General features: G+C 41.8%; 2 long non-coding RNA genes across 2 annotated transcripts; one reads left to right on the plus strand and one right to left on the minus strand.

The window, feature by feature from the left end:
* The first annotated feature begins 2679 nt into the window (after nucleotides 1-2679).
* On the plus strand, nucleotides 2680-4027 carry LOC107304270. Its single transcript, XR_005811114.1, has 3 exons — nucleotides 2680-2774; nucleotides 2849-2989; nucleotides 3988-4027. It is a non-coding gene; the product is annotated as an uncharacterized LOC107304270 (long non-coding RNA).
* Nucleotides 4028-12139: 8112 nt separating this feature from the next.
* LOC107305109 lies at nucleotides 12140-13243 on the minus strand. The gene is made up of 3 exons (XR_001551197.1): nucleotides 13157-13243; nucleotides 13002-13070; nucleotides 12140-12579 (listed from the first exon to the last, which is right to left on the minus strand). It is a non-coding gene; the product is annotated as an uncharacterized LOC107305109 (long non-coding RNA).
* Between the last annotated feature and the right edge of the window lie 200 nt (nucleotides 13244-13443).

The following is a 13443-nucleotide window of genomic DNA, read 5'->3' on the forward strand; positions in this document are numbered from 1 at the left end:
CACATAATAACCGTATATTTTTTAACTTAATGAATAGTTAGTTATAAAAGTCAACGATATCAAATAAAAAATAGTTAATTGGATCCATGTCTTTACAAATTTACCCGATTAAGAATAATTATTATTGTTCACGAAATCGCATGTGTGACACTGAAATTTTGTAAAACTGAACCATACCACTCTCGTTGGTTTTTTCATCCATCTTCTTTGTTTCCGTCTTTTCCTTATTCCATCTAGAGGTGGGAGCCAAAAAGCCCAAGCCAAGGTGACGTATGAAGCATTCCCGGAAGCTTTAGCGGCCATAACATGTTGTCCTTGATGGCAATGCTAGAGGCGATCATCACAGTCTACTTCGCGAGTGAGCATGACTCTGCCTACGCAGCCTTGGTATACTCCGCGGACCAATGCACACACACCACCTAGGACGTTGCCATGCTGAAGGGAGCCACCTCTCCAATGGACACTGGTCACCCTCACCCCTATCCTTGGCGTTATCGACAACCATCATCCTTGCCCTTCCCCTTCCTCTTCCTCTTCGATTGCTCTCGCCATGGCCGTGGAGCTCCAACCACCAACGCAAACCATCTTCATCTCCTCTTGCAGACCGGTCGCCATCCTTCCCCCTAATGTGCCACTAACACCACCCCATATGCTCCCATGTCTCCCAATTCTTTGTTGGCTTCGGGCCTCATGGCCGATGTTGTCACCTATCCAACGACGAGTGGGGATCTAGGAGACAAAGCAAATACAATCAGGCGCAACAACGGCAATGGGGACATTGATGGCAGCGTGACATCGGTGGCCCTAAGCTTGTCTTCTCTAGGGCGCTACTGCTGGGAGAGATGATCGTCGTCTCGCTGGATTGATTGCTTCATGGGCGATGGTCAGAGAACTCTTTCTACCTAGAAGAAGAGATAGATAGAGAGGGTAACAGTGCTAATAGAAAAGGCGTATAAAGTGGTATGGTCCTAATTTTACAAAATGATAGTGTCGCACATGTGATTTCGTGAATAGTATCGGTATTAACTCTATAATGATATGGATCCAATTAACTCTAAAAGAAAATACAAAGCAGTACATTGGAGTAAATAGCATGCACATCTTTTAGCAGCTACAGTCATATATCAACCATGTGAAATTCAGAAATGAAATTTCTGGGAAAAAGGATTTGATAGAAGGAGTAATTGCAAAGACAAACCGACAGAATGTATCAGCGTGAAGAACTGCACATTTTATTTGATTTGGGCCACCGCACCTGCATCATTGTACAGGCTTATTCGGCCCAGATGCATTCAACTTCCAAGCCAGTGGTTGGGCACCGGTGGTTGATGAGTGGCGATCTGCCTACACATCCTTCTCTCCTATCCAGAAGGGGAGAGAAAAAAAAAACAAGAACTACCTCTGTTCATAACAATTTTATTTTTTATTTTTCGGTATCCAACGTTTGACCATTCGTTTTATTTGAAGTTCTTTTGTGATTAATATTTTTTATTATTACTAGATGATAAAATATGAATAATATTTTATACGTGACTAATTTTTTTAAGTTTTTATATAAATTTTTTAAATAAGACGAATGGTGTAACATACCCAAGCCCGTAAACCCGAGAACTAAATTTAACTTAAATGCATCATGTGGTTGGGAGTGATTTTAATTGTTTTTGGATCTTAATCATCTCATCATCACATGCAATAATAGACCTATATTCACAAAAATAATTAATTTGGTATTTATGTGCATCCAAAAATTCTACAAAAAATTCTGAAAAATACCTTGACATGTCAGAAATCAACCCTCAAAGTTTCAAAATTTTTCATTAAGGTTTGCTATCTCTTTGATTTATTTTAATCTCTCCAAAAACCTGAAAAACTGTTAGTAGATTCAAACTTGCTCTCTTCGAAAAATTTATTTAAAAACCTCTTTTAAAAGTTTTGTTTCAGCCAAAGTCTTCTACTAACTTTCTTCTAACACCAAGAGGAGTGGCACACGCTGGATCGCTATCTAACCATTTCTTCTCATCCTCCAAAAATCCTTTGCAGCCAACTCTACTTGACTTAGCCTCCAAGCCAGATTTCAAATTTCTTTCAATGACAAGTGGGCTCCACACCCCTAGGACCCACATAGCAGCCTCCCACTCTCTCCTCACAGCCTCCACCGCCCCCCATGGCCAATGGAAGCCCAAGAAATCACATCATAGCACCAGCCACCTTCTCTCCCTCTCTCATTCTTTGTAAGCATTTCGTCGAACACCTGGCGGGCGTCTTCCTTGGAGTGGAGAAAACAGCACCCCTAGTTTCCCACCATGCCATGTTGGGCCTTCTCCACGAAGCTAAGATGTTAGCCGACGCTGCTGATGGGTCTAGACACCGTGTCTCCATACCCATCGTCCACCTCGCGCCATTCTCCCCAATCACCACCCGGGTACGACTCCATTGAAGGTACACGAGGCCGTTCCGACCAAATCACCGTGCCTAGACCAAATCTCCTCCTCCACTACTCTTCCATGGCACGCTGCACACGTCCTGACGCGCCCAGCCGCCCTGTTCCATCGTCGCACGGCTCGAGAACGCAGGGACAGAGCTTAGGCCATGGACCGAGCTCACAGCCACCGCGTCCAAACTCCACCTTTAAACCAGCCCTCGCGCCAGCAGGCTTTCCTACCTCGCCTCTTCACGTTCCAAGCGAACTCCGGGAAGGAAACCCCTTGGGATGGCCGGAATGCGAGCGCCCATGTCGGCGCCGGCGAGCCCACGTCGCCATTAATCTCTCCTAGGTGAGTCTCACGAGAAACCGTCCGCGTCATCCTTCTTAGCATCCCTCAGTGAACCCATTTACTCTTGTGCTCAGACGAAACATCATGCCGAGCTCATCCGTGCCTCTTTTGCCCAAGAAGCAATCTATCGAACACGTGGTGGGCGTCACCGACCTCGCCGCCGGCCAACGTCTTCACCGCTCCCGTGGACATCGTTTCGTCCGTTTCTTCGCTTGGTGAGCACCCTAGTAGAGACATCTCTGGCACTAACTATTTTGCACTAACCGAGCCCTTGCATGCACTAACCAAGCCACTACGCGCACATGCATGGCCATACCTAGACATGTCGTCGCTGTTGCTCGTGTTCCATGGGCTACGGACCACCATTTCTCTCACCACCACCACTCACGGATGCACAAGGACTCCCTCTACATTTTCTCTTTTGCGCTCGAATTGATTCGGGCCACCGATCGTCGCCGGCGAGCTGAAAATCCAACTCACCCATGGCTGCCCCTTGTTTGAGCCGACCAGGGACCTCCTTCGGAGAATTCGACTAAAGCTAGGGTCCTATCCGAAAACTGACTAGACACATATTACTGTAGCAAGGGAGTGCGGGTTGATTTCCTATCTTACGAGGGCCTTTCTGCAAAACGCCCCTCACTTCAGCAAACGCCATTCACTGACATGTGGGCCCGGCTGAAATTAAATTTTGAAAACTGATTTCTATTTTTTTTAGCTGAGAATGAGCAGAACTTCAAAATTTTGTAGAAAATTCATTTTAACTCCGAAAATTGTGAAACCAGTTTTGTTAGATCCGTGGAACTGTCAACTATTTTAGAAAAATATAAAACTTGGTACTTTTTGTACAAACTTTTCCTTTATTTTTGTTTTTCCCTAAATGTCTCCTAGAGCTTGTTAAATCCATAACAAATTGAAAATAGCTCTAAAAATTGTGAAACCACTTCTGTTAATTTTCTAAAATCATGCTCTGTAACTTTGTAAAAGTAATTTTCTTCACTTCTGTACAAAAATGTTGCTTAATAAAACTTAGCCCTTTTTAAACCTTTTTAATTATTAAATACATATCTCTGTAAAACAAAGTGATAAAATAAAATTTTCTTCACTAGAGGCCACCTGAGACCAGCACACACTCACTGAATAAGTCTTATGCATTTTCATGCATTTTTGGTTTTTATGCATTTTTGTATTTATCGTATACGCGTATTTTGAATAGAGGAAGAATACGTCGAAGAAGAAGAGGGTGAGTTTGTTGAAGACCAGGTTCAGGTGTTTGCGGACGAAGGCAAGTCAGGCCCTCCTTTGACCACTTTGATCCTATGTTTTAATGGGCTAAATGATTCTATTGCAAACATGTATATGTTAGCTAGTATTAATTTTAGAAAAAGAAATTTTATAAATATGGAAATGGTAGATATGACCAAATTGCTGCATAACCTACCTTGAAATATTGAATCCTTGCTGGTTGTAACCATAGGGTGCTCTTGGATACAATTATTGTGTTATTTGGGATTATGCTATGCTTATATTGCCGCTATATGCTTATATATTCGGTTACCGCCTTACAAATTACTCATTTCAATAAATGTTATATGTGAAAAGGTTATTTTGATGCTGCTGGACAGAATTTTAAATGTGTGAGTATTGTGAACAGAAAATGGAGGAAACTTGTTTTTAGACTTGGGCGGCGAGTGGTGTACATATGGTAGTAGATGTGCACCGATAGGGGGAGCGTTCGCCCGGGTCGATTAAAGACCTCACTCTATGTCACCAACTAATGAAACAGTACAAACCACATGTGCTAAGTATGGGCTGGCCTTAACCTATTAAGTTGTTTAGAGTTTAGCCTTGCATCTTGGTAGGCCGAAGAGTATGAGTTACCGGGTTTTGGTAACTTATCGGAACTTCCTATGGCTTGTGATTTGTTGAGATTGGTTAATGACATGTGGTATGTGATGATTTGAGCGGGCAGTCTGTCCAATACAACGGTGCCGTGCCTCGTGAGGGATTCTGGGTAGGGTTCCTTACGGCGCTAGGTTAAAGCGTGGGCCCGCTACCTAGTGGCGCTACTTTGCTAGTAGCGTGGGTAAAACACACATCGTGCTGGTGCAAGGCTAGACAATAAACAATGTAACGGTTTTGTTATGACCTCTAGATTACACTCAATGTGTAGAATGTGGTGATACCGACGGGTATCGGACAAACTAGAGCGAACCATATCATGTGGGCTTAAAAGTTGTACAAACTCTGCAGAGTCTAAAACTAATCGATTAGCCGTGCTCACGGTCATGAGCGGCATGGGGAAGTGTCATGAGTATAGTTTGTGATTTTGATAAACTCTTTGTGAACTTGAAAAATGGTTGGAATGTTTTGTTGGTGAACTTGGGTAAAGTTCGGTGAATGGTGATGATATGATGGTAAGTGGTGATGATCTACCTTGAGGGGTAGACGCGTGTTATTTATTCATTTACATTACAAGTTTTACTAACTCTATACTATTGTTAAAAAAAATTCCATTGAGAAAATGTTGTGAACTAAAACTGGCATTTATGCAAATTAACCTATACACAACTTATCCTTGAATACGGCCAACATGTAGCATGCTAGGGTTGTCACCGACTTGCCAGTACATTAATTTGATTAATGTACTGATTTCTTGCTTTCTTTTACTTGTTTTTGGTTCAGACCCTGCTGCAGGTATTGACTGTTTGGATGAGGAGTTTGATGCAGCTTGTGATTTCCAGGATGGTTCTAACTAGGGATTTACCCTAGCCGGTTTGCCTATGGGCTTTTGGGTAGCACGCTTACCGTATGAACTAATATGTATGGCTTGTCGCCAAGTACTACTTAGAACTTATTAAGACTATTTATGCGTTATGCTTAGAACCACTTATGATTCGGATATCATGCTTGAGATGATTTATGTGAGGCTATGTTGCATTCCTGGGCGACTAGTCCCACATGAGGATGGGTTTGAAATGGTTGAGATAATCGGGGAATATGCCTTTGTTGAGATCGAGTCTCTGGGGTACGCTTTTGGTTGCCACCATCGAGTGGTTGACGGGCGTATGACGTAGATGACTGGTGTGGCTATTTCAATGGTTATGTCTTCTATTTCATATCCGATGGCTTAGAGCCTTTGCAGTGCCCTCTTCAAGACATGTCGGGGTCTGCGATGAGGTTGGATGGTTACCGTAATTATTTGGGTTTAATTTGAGACCCTATCCATCCAGATATTTCGCGCTGACATGTCTCGGAGCATCACACCACCTAGGCTTCGTGACGTCCTCACAAATGGTCAAACGGTCAAACGGAAAAACGAAAAATAATGTTATTATGGGAATGAGGTAGTAAACAACAATTTCCTTGATAAAATATATTACTAATTAATAAGAAGTGACAAACCTATGACAAGGAGCCTATATATCGCCTATGATTTGGACAGACTATATTGATCAGCTTTGTTGCACTAGTACCCAGCAATTTTCCTCATAAAAGACAGAAGAAAGAAAAGGAAAGGAGCACACCTTTGGCAGCCTTTTTTTTTTGTTGTAAAACCAACTCATACGCATGACGCACCCACATTTAATTGAGTAATCTGTGCTTATTGGTAGCTTGATCCTGAATTTGCAGTCGTAGTCTCGATCTGAGCGATGCAAGGTCTCCACGAGAGAGAGAGAGAGGTCTCCAGAAACACGGACACCATGCGTGCTCCAGTTTCAGGCTTGGGCTCAGAAACGGGCACTGCCTTTACCCACACAACACTGCATCACATGCGCCGATCAATACCAAACAGCTGTGCGGCCTCTGCACTGCAGCTGTTGCACCGGCAGAAACAACGTCATGCATCCCATCTTTTCCCTGTTCCTATGCACCTCATTTTTTTTTCTTTATGCTTACTACTATTACGATTTAAATTTTAAATTTAAAGTTAATTTTTAAGTTTCATCGCAGTATATTTTTTAATCTTAGCATTTAGAGCACATACATAAAATTTTTATTTATAAATTATTTTTAGTTTATAAGTAAGTCGTTTGATTAACCGTCAACCCTATGGATTGCTACAGTATTAGACCATTTTTTCTTCTACTTCTAATTATGCTTATAAGCTAAAATTTAAACTTATAGCCTTACATGCGCCGATCAATCTCACTAAAAAAACACGCCACGCAGATAACAATAATAATGTGACAGAATTTATAATGAGAGTGGAGAGTGGAGAGTTGGAATTCATATGGATAAAAACTGATGTACATGCTTAATTATACCATGGAACTGGACTAAGACCTTTTGGGAGCAATTCATTTTATCTTTGTTCATTTAATCAAAATCAAGTAGTCATTTTAAAACAATATTTAAGCGATATGTTAGTCTATAAAACCATAAACTGAAATTTTACATTAAGTAAATTTATTTTATTTATCCACTTAATATGTTGTATGACAGGACATCGTCAGAAACCGTACAATCAAATCTGTCTCTGAGCATGGTCTTTACTGCTGCTGGCTTGCTCTGGCCGCTGCAGCTGTGTGTGAAAATGTGAACAGTATAGTGAGTGATGAGTAGTAGTACTATTGTATAACCGAACTGGGGAGCATCATGGATGATTTTTGGGTCCCGTTTAGTTATCAAAAATTTTCGCCCAAAAACATCACATCAAAACTTTAGACACTTAAATAGAGTATTAAATATAGATAAAACAAAAAACTAATTGCACAGTTATGTGAGAAATCGTGAGACGAATCTTTTGAGCCTAATTAGTATGTAATTAGCCATAATTACCAAGTAACCCACATATGCTAATGACGGACTAACTAGGCTCAAAAGATTCGTCTCGCGGTTTCCACGTCAGGTGTGAAATTCGTTTTTTCATTCGTATCCGAAAACCCCTTCCAACATCCGATCAAATATTGATGTGATATGTAAAAATTTTCATTTCACCGACTAAACACTGCTTTCTGCTGCGGTGGTTGCTGTGTCGCTGAAGCTTTTTTGGCCTGTTTTAGTTTCCAAATTTTTTTCTAAAAACATCCCATCAAATTTTTAAACACCTAAATAATGTATTAAATATAGATGAACCAAAAAACTAATTGCACAGTTACGGAAGAAATCTTGAGACGAATATTTTGAGCCTAATTAGTACATGGTTAGCCATAAGTGCTACAGTAACCAACATGTGCTAATGACGGATTAAATAGACTCAAAATATTCGTCTCGCGCTTTTCAGGTTAACCGTGAAATTCGTTTTTTCATTCATATCCGAAAACCCTTCTAAATATTTAATATGACATTTTCTCTAAAAATTTTCTCAGTCTAGAACACACCGCGTGTTCTTCTCTGCTGCTGTTGATGGGTGATGGGCTGTCACATTCGCCGGTCAAAGAAGCCTTCTCTTTCCTTACAGTTGGAGCCAGCTGCCACCGACTATTTTAGCATACTCCTCGTAGTACTACTAGTACGTACGTGTGGGTGTGGCTCTTTCGCATTCTTTTTGTGTATAATACCGGTGCAGCCAGTGCGGGTGCGGAGACCGGATTCCACAGCACTCGGGACTCGGGAGGCCTCAGCCGGTCAGCCACTACTGGAGAGCCTTCTGCCCATTTGCAAGGCAGTAATTTTTGTAGATATTACTCGGGCCGAGTTCTTCAATTCTTCTGCCTTATACTGACCAGATTTACATGTTTATCTTATTTTTCGAACAGTTAAATAATATATTTTTTAAATATATATATATAAGTTACTTAAAAATTATATTAATTCATTTTTTAATTTATTATAACTAATAATTAATTAATCATGTACTACTCTCATTTCATATAGTAAAACTCTCTAGCATTGTCTTAATTCATTAATTGATAAATATATATAATTTTTATATATATTTATTCATAAGGATCCTAATGAATCTAGACATATATATATATATATATATATATATATATATATGTCTAGATTCATTAGCATCCATATGAATCTAGACAATACATTATGAAATGAGGGGTGGTACTAATCTATTACTATGTTTTCCACGTCAAATAATTTAACCACAATTGAACGCGGCCTCAGCCTGTTTATAAAGACTTATTTCCAGACTATATTATTATTATTATTATTTAATTCCAATGTATTTGTTTCATATTGTTTTAAAATTCTAATGCATATATCATCAGCTTTACTAAAATCTAATGAAATAATTAATCAAGAAATAAAGTATTTTGTGGGATAAATGAGTATTTAAAAATAAAGTCTTTATGGATGGAGATAGTAGTAAGAATCATACGGTGATCAGTTAAAGTTCAGTAGACAAGGTATAAACAGTTAAAGTGTATTTGATATCGCCAAGTTTTCTTTACTAGCTTAATAGATGTATTTAAAAGCATATAACATGTGGTCCTCATGTTTTCTTATGATTAATGACATTGGCTTTTAAATTTATGACTACTCTTCTTATTTAAAAATTATAGAATTATCGTTTATTTTTATTATATTTATTGTTACAACGCAGCCGTAGGCTCTAGCTCAGACAACCGATAATGCTACGTATTTGCGCACCAGCTAGTACATGTCCGATGCAATGAAAATGGAACATGACGGTTTTTTTTAAAGGGTACATCACGAAACGCACGTAAACACACACCACGACACACGCACACACACGTGCACGTTCCTATCACACACTTAAGATTTTAGGGTGCGCACACGCCGGCAGCTCGCGCGCCCACGCGGCTGAACAACCGAGCACCGCTCGGTCCTCAAACACGACGGTTTGACGAGAGTCCGTAACGTACACTATACCGTACTGCAGTAGCAACGTAGCTTTTGTCACGTTTCAGGGCAAAAAGGTCTCTGGCCGTTTTGTTCCGATGCAACGCAACGCAACGCAAAGGTACTGCATGCCCCGGCCGACCGGCGCACTGTTGGTGACGGCAACATGTACACATCCATTCGCTGTGTCGACCGCGGCCGCTACGCCACGACGGGGATCTTCGAGTTGTCGGGCTCGGCTTTTTTTATGTATAATCTCCTGCACGCATGTTTATCTTTTAGCGTCAAATGATAGAGATCAGGTTAGTCTGCACCGGAATCATCACTCATCTCTCATCTGTCCATGTGCTTGCATGGCATGGCTGTAGATTCCGGGCACCATCTGATAGACATATGCAGAAAACATGCCACAGAGTGTGTTAGAGAAAATGGCTGTTAAAACTTTTACATTTGCGTTCGTAGGGTCTTAGACGGTAATGCTAGAAAAACAACAATATAAAATAAAAAAATTCTAAAGTTATGTTTTAATATTTAAATTTTAACACATGCGTATTAGGCTAAAAGATGGGAGCCTCCGGCTGTCGTCGTCTAGAGTAGCTAATTCAACGTACTCGCAGCTATATATATTTATCGATCTAATTACATACTCTAGTTTTTAATATTTGTCGTTAGGACAAATAGTTATTGTCCAAAACGCTATGTATTTTAGTGACTTGAAATGCAGCGTGCATCTTAGACCTTGTTTAGTTCTTAATTTTTTTTAAAAAAAAATCACATTGAATTTTTAGACATCTAAATAGAACATTAAATATAGATGAACCAGAAAACTAATTGCACAGTTACGAAAGAAATCTTGAGACGAATTTTTTGAGCCTAATTAGTTTATGATTTACCATAAGTGTTACAGTAACCAATATGTGCTAATAACGGATTAATTAGGCTCAAAAAAGATTCGTCTCATGTTTCCAACCTAGCCGTGAAATTTGTTTTTTCATTCGTATCCGAAAACCCCTTCCGACATCCGATCAAATATTTGACGTGATACTTCTACCAAAAATTTTTTTAATCTAAACACCCCGTCAAATCAGGGTCGCCATGTTGACGGGATGTGCTCGGTCCCAGTTTGACGACGGATCGATATCTTGATTTCCGGTGGGAAAATGGGCAGATCGAATTCTAGTGGAAATGACGTTGACAAAAGCGGCCGCGTCTGCGAAACTGGCTGTGCCGCTGTACGGAGAGAGAGGGTTGGCCGGGCTGGGCCGGACAGCCGGAGAGTGGCAGTCTGCCATTCGTTTCCCCCCTCGACTTTTCCGGTGAGACGGTGAGACCGGCCGGCCGGCCGGCCGTGCGGCGGTGCAGCGCAGGCCTAGGCCTACGCCGCGCACGGCGCCACTGCCGCTGCCGCCTACGGGAGGGGGGAGGGGGGAGAGGACGGAGGGGCGGCGGCGACCGGCGGCCCCCAGAATCTGAGACGTTTGTCACAAGTGGTGTGGGGCCTCTCAACACCCCACCATCGAGATCTGCACCCGCAATGATTCGCCGCGTGGTAGGCCCCACGCCGCACTGCTGGCTTTTGGCTGCCACCGGACGACGAATTGCTGCGTACCACCCCCCAAGCCCCAGCAGCCACGCCCACATCACGATTAATTGTAACGATGCTATTATAATTTTAGAACTATTTTAGATATGTCATTTTTAGACCAAATTGTTCTTTGCACGTAACAATGGCACAGTTAAAAGTAGCCAAAATTTGCTGCAGGACATCGAAAAACACATAATTAGCTGTTGGACACCGTAAGATCACGAATTTGTTGCAGGATACCATAAAAATGTGATAATTAGCTACCGGTCACTCAGGTCAATTTTTTAATATTTTCGGAGTCAATTTTTTAAATGATGAGATTGCCCCTTGACGGCCAACCCGTTATGCACCCTCGTCGCTGTTGGGTCACCGTCGCTGCATGCTCACTCACCCTGTAGGCTAGGGTTCAGGTGTGGTGCAGCGCTGAGACCAACTGGGTCTAGTTCGACTAGACCCAGTCAACATAACGGGTTAGCCACCGAGAGTAATCTCGTTATTTTTATAATTTTTTACCCCAAAAATAATAAAAAATTGGTCGGAGTGACCTATAGCTAATTACCACACTTTTGTGGTGCCCTACAGCAAATTCGTGATCTTACGATGTCCACCGGCTAATTACGCGTTTTTCGATGCCTTAGTAGCAAATTTTGCCTTAAAAGGATGGTTTGACTTACGAGCTTTCTTGTTTGGCTCGTTAACAAGTTACATTAAATACTAATTCATAAGTTTACCATGTTATTATATTAATATAAGAATAGATACTAATTAAAACCGACACATGATGTCATTATAAAGCTAAGTATTAATTAAGAAATCCTAAAATATGAGAAATATAGTTATCTTTGTACCAAGGAGCTAAACAAGTACAAGTAATTTGCAAATTACCTCGTCAAGCTCATGAATTAAAAGTATAGCTATGCTTAACTCACGAAGATTACGAGTTCTGACCGATCCAAGTCAAGCTCAATTCGAGCTTATCTGATAGTGAGCTTCGATTTTTTTTTCTTTTTTGCCCAGCCCCTGCCTATTGTGTTTTCCGTGTGGCCGTAGCAAAATTTGTCGTAGCCAAGAGGATCACCACGGCGCACGCGGGCCGTACATAGGCCGCACGTGCCGGCGAGCCCGCGGGGGGAGGCAGTGGGCGGTGGCTTTTTGCGCGCAAGTGACCTCGATTGAGGGAGGGCCCCGCTTTACAGCTGGTCTCTCTCTCTCTCTCTCTCTCTCCTCCCCCAGCCCGGCAGAGGGGGCACTCTGTCCACTCACGTGGGACAGGCGCAGCAGACACAGCCTCAGCGCCCTAGCCAATCGCGCCAATTATTTCCAGAATTATTGCGGCTCGAAAACACGGCGTGGCCCACAGACAGAGCGCTCAGAGGTATAGTTAGCCTATTGTGTACTCCTCCCTACGAGTCATGTTCACGCTTGTGCTCCTCCTCCCGCTCGGCTTGGACTGTGGACCTGCGGTCAAAACGATAAACGGATCAGCCAGCACCCTCGTCACGTTACGTTTGGACGCTAGTCAGGTCCATGCATGCAGGCTTGCAGCCCCGTCTAGTATAACTCGTGAACTAATAAGAAATTGGTACTAGATGAAAATTTTTTAAGCGAACGTATAGTGCCGGTAAAAATTTCTGATCATACTAGGCTTAATCGGGCATGTTCTATGTTCGACTAGCGGCCAAAAATTCATTGCACCACCAACCATAATTTCAGACGATTCTCTTTACGTCGAGCTTTTCCTACCATTGGAAAGACTTTAGCAAGGCGTTTCCTACGTCACTGGCACCGTCCAATATCTCCTAACCGGAATAGGCTGGAAGATTGGATAGTTGGATGGTGGGAATCCTAATTGCTGCTCAGTATGGGCACAAGCCGTTTACCTTTCAAACCTGTGTGTAGGCTTCATTGCCGAAACCCTTTTCGCTGTTTATTGGGTGGAAGATGACAGACTGACAAATAATGGATGGATTACGGGTCAAGATGGTACTATAGTGGTTCAAAAAGAGCAAAAAAAACAATAAAGCAGAATATGCACCAATTTTCTTCTCAGTTTCGACGATTCCTGCAAAAGGTGAACGATCCGCTTCAAGAGAAAATCCTTCGAATTCCATGTGCATCAGATGTGGCATAGGAAACCTGCATAGCAACTTAGCAAGCCAGAAGATCCTAAAGTACAGTATAGTACATCACAAGTGATTGACCTAGCTGACGATTTAATTCAAACATCGATGCAATGGAACTGAATTGTACTCCGAGGAGATGTGCCAGCAACTTACCAAGTTTTCTGAATCCTGGTTCAGAACTTCAGAGTATCCAAAGTTC

Source organism: Oryza brachyantha, chromosome 1 (genome assembly GCF_000231095.2).
Source record: "Oryza brachyantha chromosome 1, ObraRS2, whole genome shotgun sequence".
In the NCBI taxonomy this organism is placed as follows: Eukaryota; Viridiplantae; Streptophyta; class Magnoliopsida; order Poales; family Poaceae; genus Oryza; species Oryza brachyantha.